The sequence below is a fragment of the Geospiza fortis genome, unplaced genomic scaffold (assembly GCF_000277835.1).
Source record: "Geospiza fortis unplaced genomic scaffold, GeoFor_1.0 scaffold271, whole genome shotgun sequence".
Classification (NCBI taxonomy): Eukaryota; Metazoa; Chordata; class Aves; order Passeriformes; family Thraupidae; genus Geospiza; species Geospiza fortis.
In genome coordinates, this window is record NW_005054405.1 from 259,455 (window position 1) to 266,749 (window position 7,295).

Consider the following 7,295-nt stretch of genomic DNA (forward strand, 5'->3'; position numbering starts at 1 on the left):
ATACCTGGTTTAATGCATGGTTTGGCCCTTGTCTTGCATCCAGCCCAAATGGGGCCATATGAGGTCAGTAATACTGGGAAAAGCCTGAATTAGATGGAAGTGTTTGACTGCTAATTATCCATATGACCTCGAAGCCTTGGACAGCCAGGGGTCTACTATAGGATAAACTATGAGATGACAGATACACTTAGGCTCTGAAGACAAAGACTCTGATAAATAAGATCTAGCCAGCCTTTCTATGGTTAAGACATTTCTATCTCATGTATATGATGCCCAAAGCTGGAGATCTTACCTTAACAAAGTAACAAAAAACATCTGGGACAGAAAAATCACACTAGGGATAGCACTGTGTATATCCTAAGCAATGGATGATGCAGGTCTAAACACAGTGGGGGATAGAAAGAATGTTTTTCATCCTCCAGCTACTTTCACACCACTCCACTGCCTCACCAGGAGTGCAACCACAAAGTTTGCCACTGCACAGCCTCAGGGTCAGTTGTGCTTGGAGAACTGTAATTCCCTCTCTGTGAATTCCTGCACTGTGCATGTCTTTCACCAAAAATTCAGTCATCTTCTCTGGGAAAACAAAACAAGGCAACAGCTTTCCCAGTCATGAGAAGATGAGCTCAAATGTGACTTTTGGTCACTTGGAAACATCCCATGCTCAGCTGGTAAAAGGCAACATCCAGGTGGAACATCACCCACGACCCAAGGTGGAATTGTACAGCACCTGCTCAAAACAAAGCTGGAAAGCAAAGAACAGAGTGACAAAGACAAAATGAAGGATGGAGGAAAACACCAAATTTGAGGTCAACATCAAAATCTAACCAAATGGAAATCTCCAGACAGAAACATTGAAGTCCAGAAGGAAAGACGAATGAACCAAAAAAGTTTCAGGATGATATTCTCAACTCAGAACAGAATAAAAATTAGTTGGGGAACAAAACAAGAGACAAAAAGGGACTCAAGTAATGCTAAGGAAAGTTTGAAGAAAGAAGTGCTCCCACCAGAGAAATATTTTTTTTTTAAATCTTTTATTTTACAGAAGTATTTACTTTTTATGAAAGTCAATATTGTCTAACAAAAAAGAGACTAAGCTCTGATTCCAAAATCACATGTGTCCTCATGCCTGCAGTCAGGTCCCAAAAGTCAGACATTGATACGTTTCCAAACTGCAGAATTTCTAAGCCAATCTAAGGCTGTTTGTTTGCTGTCTGGAGTATAAAGCTATGAACCAAGATTTCCATCCTGTTTCGTTTTGATTTCAACATCCTATCTGGAACATTCAGCTCATGTTTTCATGTTTTTCTAAGCAACCATGAGAGTTAGAATTTTGTTTTTAAATTAGAAAATGGAGTTTCTTACGCAATGTCTTTCTTCCAGCAGCTTTTAAGGAAAAAAAAATACAACATCCTGAGACTGCTGAGAAAGGCAAAAAGCTTAGTAACCACTGCAATATGCCATAAAAATGCTTTTCACTTCCCCTCCACACAAAACTGACTTATTTCTGTCATTTAGTCTCTATTCCAAAGGTCTTACTGCAGTATTTGCTGAACCAGTGTACTACAATGAATATTTTTAAGTTCTTTAAAGAATTTCCATTAAAGCATGACTTGGATAGCTCAACAAGCAAATATCATTGATACTATACCTGTCATAGACAAGCAAACAAACAAACATCTGTGTTTGGATGGGATCAAGACATTGTTTTATGGAGAAGCAGTGCTCCCAAGAACACCACACAGTCACATGGGGCCTGTGAGTGCCAGATTTTAGGTTCACATCTCAAAGGAAACTCAAATAAGTGAAAAATCACAGGTAGACACAAAGCCCCTCAATGATTTCATCAGGAGTTTAGAAGAGCCCTTTGCTGTGTTTGTTCTGGCTAACACATGAAATATCTAAGCCCTCATCAAAATGCAAGTGTTGAAGCGTGTAAATAAATGATGAAGCAAGTTCTCACACTTTAGGAGAACTTTGGCTTTTTTTGCCCATAGATATTCCCACACAGATGCATGCCAGCATATGCTGCTCTTCCAACATATTCCTAAACTCATCCTAACTTGAAACATTTCCCCTTGTCTCCCCTAGGACAGCAAACTCCAGCCAGAGTCAGAAGGAGGCCACACTGGACTGAAAAGTGCCAGAGCTGTGTCTTTGGTTTCCTGGAGAAAAATTGTTCTCCTGGGAAGTGCTTGGATTTTGAAGGACTTTTTTCTCTTCCCTGGCATGATGTGACTCAGTTCCCTGCAGACAGTGCACACAACCTTTGTGGATCCATGACAGGAAAGAATCTAGGCCTAAGATGAGGAGTCTTGCCAGGCAGGTCTCTAGAGATGTCCTTCCACACTTCTGTCTGTGTGCTACAGAAACCTTTGCTGAGGATGTCCTGTGACAGATTATCTGAGGGCAGGGACAAGAATTACACCACTTTTTGTGCTGCTTTTTAAGAACCTCCAAGAAAGGACATTAATTTCTTGCCCAAGTAATTTGGTCTACTGCTTTGCTATCCTCATCCTTGGGAACACTTTTCTGGTTCCAAACTCTGATGTCCCTCGCTGTGATCTAATACAGCTAGCAGGAACACAGAGAATACATTACTCTGCCACAGCTAACCTCACATCATTCACACCAGCCTCCAAAAAGGGAGCACAGTCATTTTTCCAAACTCACTGTAGTATTCTGACTACTAATTTTTCATTAATTATTAATTAATTAATCATTATTCAATTATACCAATCGTATTTCAACTATACCAATTATCTTTCTCTCCAAGTGTGAAAGACTTGTCTCCTCAGCAATGTAGGAATGTGGGAGGTTGAAATATGTGTTTGTGAAAGTGCCAGGTAAGAGCAGGAAAGAAACCAGGCATTGGAAGGCAGGAGAGTACATGGAAAAGGTCAGAATTACATTGTCTGGGGGAGTAAATGCTTCAACCCTGTAATCAAACAGAAAAAGTCATATCACTGGTGATTAAAAACTCAAATTAGTACCAAACTAAACCTACTGCATGTGACAACACTCTTTCTAGAAGCACAAGTGCCACATTATTCTCTGCAGGTCAACCAGAAGCAAGGGCATGGCTGCAGGCAGACCCTCTCCAGCTCTGCTATTCTATCAAGATTGTCCAAAACCACCAGAGTGAGGAAAAATGCATTGCTGTCACCACATTTCCACCTGCTCACTGCGTTTTCTATCATTCAGCCTCAACATTCCCAGCCTCAATGTTCTCCCATTCCTAGGAAACCTGCAATGAAAGAGCAAAACCCATTCAAGTACTAAATATTATTTTAAAGCCAGAGCAAGCACCACAGAGTCCAGCCCTTACACAAGAGCTGGGATCCGGTGGAGACTGAGGGTTTGTTGGTTTGGTTTTTTTTTGCCATGTTGGACTCTGTTTTCTCACCATAAGACTGGTATGAGGAATGGGAGCTCCCTGGTGGCAAAACGTGAATTTGCAAAGATGGACTTGCAGCGGCTCCATGCTTTTCCCTGCTCACGTGGAACTCTTTGGATAACAGGAGCACAGCCCTGTGCTGCCCTCTCCCAGTGCACTGAGAGCAGTCAGACCTGAACACTGAACACGATGGTGTCTTGTGCAGGGGTGACTGTTTCAGAGCCCAGCACAACTCCCAGCTCCTCCTCACAAACCTGGCATCCCTTTCTCCAGCCCAGGCATGCAAGCTGTGCTGGGACTCACATTCACAGGCCAGGAGGTACCTGTGTTTGGTTAATGACAAAATCAACAGCAACCAGATTACTGTCACCCATCAAGGTTTCATGACACCCCAAACCAGAAAAAGACCCAGCCAAAATCCAATGGAATTTGAGTGAAAAAGAGCTTGGACTGCCATGATTTTCACAAAACAAGAGGCCTCCACTTTTTCCTACCTGATTTTTAGGCAACAGTCCCAATCAAATGCCCAGTAGCCCTTAAACAATGAGGGTCTCAGGGGATCTGGAGGAACCAAACCACTCCATCTCAGACAGCTCACAGACAGGGTTTGCTCCTTAACACCCACCTTGACACCTGGTTCTGAGCTGGGTGCCGCCGCTGCTCTGTGCCTGAAGATCAGCACAGTCACAATCTGGACACTCCTGGCATATCTAGTGGCTCCAAGGGACCTGGAAAAGAGAGACAACAGTGACATATCACCAATCCTTGCTAGTGCTCTGCCCTGCAGCCCCAGCACGCAGATGAACGATGCTCGTGCAACCTTGGACAGCTCTTTAAACCCCCAGCCCAAGGCAGAGGTCTCCTGCCCAGCTGCACCTTCAGGAGGTGTAGCAAATGCCAGGAGTCTTCACAGGTTCAGGTGGTGATGAGCCAAAACCAGAAAGGATGAAATCCACAGAGGGTTATCAAAAGTAGAGGCACAATGCCAAACTCAGGAGATTCCTGCCTGCACATGGAAAGCTGGCAGACCATCTAGATGATCTCCTGCTGCCAAGTGACTGCCTTTCCTCCCCAGGTACCTCCTGCCAGGAAGAGGACACCCGGCTAGACAGACCTCTGATCCAATCCAGGACAGCTCTAATGGGAGCAGAGCTGTCACATCTTAGGCTGCAGCAGCCTGCCCTTGGTCAGTGGCCTCTGCAGCTCTCTAACACTTCCTCCCAGACTGAGAAATTGCACCATGATCCAGGAATGACCCAGAGCTGGACAAGTTTGTCTCTGTAAGAAATAGTCACAGCAGCTGGGGATAAACAAGAACATCAGACAGGTGGGCAAAACCACAGAGGGACCCAAAGCCTCAGAAGAGGGGAGGGAAGAAGAGGGGAAAATAAAAAGGAGACAAAAAATAGTTGGAAACTGCTAGTTTGCATCCGGCTGAGAAAGTCAGGACTGCTCTCTGACAGACTTACAGACAAACTCCTTTCATGCCACCAGATGGTGCCGTGCCTTCAGTCACCAGCGGGCAGCTGCTCTGGGACAGCAGCCCTCCCTCCTGGGCGCTGCTCTCTCTGCTGGGAGAAGGGGAGGCACAGCCTCGCTTTGCCCCGGGGCCCGGCATCGCCAGCCGGACACCTCCCAGCTGCCCGGCCACTTCCACCTTGAAGGGGCGAGGCTGATGCTCAATCTGGGCCTGAGACAGTCGGGATGCGGGAGAGGAAGGGAAATGAGCCTGGAAGCCCATGGAGCTGGAGGGAAGGTCAGGAGTACCTTTCTGAGCACTGCAAGAGCAAAGCATCATATGTTGGGAGCAAGACTTCTGTGATGGGCAACCTGGCAGGGGAAACACTGGCCAGGAGTTGTGTTTTGGTTACATTCAAGTGTTTTTGATCCAGCAGAAGTGTCAGAGCCCTAGGGAAGGATGGCAGGGTGGTGTGCTGAGGGAAGAAGTTGCTCTGGCTGGCCAGATTCAGCCCACACACCATCAGCTGGCAAGCTGTGCTTCCTGGCTCCCTTCAGAAGTGCTGCTCCATCCCAGCACCCACATGAAGCTCGCTGGGTGACCACCCATCCAGAGATGTGAGCTGTGCCACTCAGGCCATGCAAAGGCTCAGAAGGAGAATGCTGCTTGCTGAAGACTGGGAATACACAGGCTCACCCAGATGGTCCGTGCCCCCACAGCAGCCAGCCTTTCTACACTCCATGTGCCAGAAGAGAGCCAGCACACCAAGCACAGGCCACCAGTACAGATTGAGGCACACAGAACAGATCTAAAGAGGCTGGTGGGAAAGGAATGCTCCACTCACACTACCCTGATTTTCAGTGGAGACTTCCCACAGCCACTTGCCTGGACAAGACCAACCACAGCAGGTATATATAGCTCACCATGACCCAGCTGTCAACCCAGAGCTATAAATACAGCCAGAGCAGAGATACAGCTATCAAGCCACTCTTGACTCCATTCATAATCTGTCCACAACACAGATAGGAGAGAGGCAAAGGAAACTGTCAGAGATTCCCATCCACTGCACACTCACAGGAAACACAGCAAGACCTTCTTCCTTCCCAGTGTGTGTCTCTGCAATGCCCTCCTACTCCTCCACCTCACTTGGCACAGCCCAAGTGGCAGTAAGTGGCAGGAGTGCTATCCATCCATGTGTGAGGCTCAGGTTCACCAGGAAAGCAAATCCCTTTTTGAGACTACCTGATGTATTGGAAGGCAAAAACACTGATATGCTTGTTCTCCCCTGCATCACCTGTATCAGTGCTGGCACAGCCAGCTCCCATAGCACTCACACCCATCCAGACCCAGGCTCTGGGCAGATTTGTCCTGCAGCCCATCCCAGTTGTGCTCCACAGGCACTGCCAGTGCTGTGCCTTCTCTCCAGTGTCACACAGCCATGGCTGCTGTTGGGAAGTGAGTGCTTACCTTTCCAGACCCATCTCTGCAACTCAGGCCTCCCATAACCACCCTAAATTCTCAGAGTATTCCCCAGAAATCATAGTCAATACTACTTAATTATCTTTTGACAGTTTTGACAGGCTTTTCACTACCCTCTAGCAAATCCTCCACAGCTATAAGGCTGCTGTTGATGAACATCCATCACGCTGACTAATATGTCTCATTGCTTCCTTTTTCATTACACCATGCATTTCTTATGGTTAGACAGTAAGCAGATTAGGGTGGGGATTTTGCAGCCTATGCTTGTACATCACCTTGCCCTATACATGGGGTAGAGCTAATTCACCTCCCATCTAATCTTACCCACAGAAGCTCTCCATAAAATGAACTCTCAACTTTAACAAGAGCCAAGCTCCCCCCATTCCAGAGAGCCAAACCCAGACAGGTTCAGTAAGTGGCCATAGCCCTGACAAACACAGACAAGCCTGTAGTTCCCAAGCCAAAACAAGGGGCCATCCTGCATGAGCAACACATCTCCAAAAGGTTTCATTATTCTGATACAGCTGAGCACAAATCCTGTCATAAGAAAACTAAACTGCTACAACAACCTTCTGTCTGGGTTACAGACTGTGAAGAGTGGGGGCTCACAACTTCAGGAAATAAAATAATTCTTAATAGCACTGCAGATAGCAATTCCTAATGGCATCAGCAGCAACCACCTCCACACCTGGAACAAAGCCCACATGAGCCACAAATGCTTATTCTCCAAGAAATCCCTGCAGTCGTGCCGCATTCAGTGTAGCAGCACGATCTGATCTCCTTACATGCGCAGAGCAGAGATGGCCCGAAGGGTCGGGTGTTACCCTGCTAAGGCAGCGAAGAATTCATCACACTCGCCACAAATTTCCTGCCCGAGGCTGTGGGAGCCGTGCAGCCTCCCTGGGCTCGGCCCTCCCCCTCTAGAGAAGGGACTGCACACACAGCCCTGTCTCACGGCTA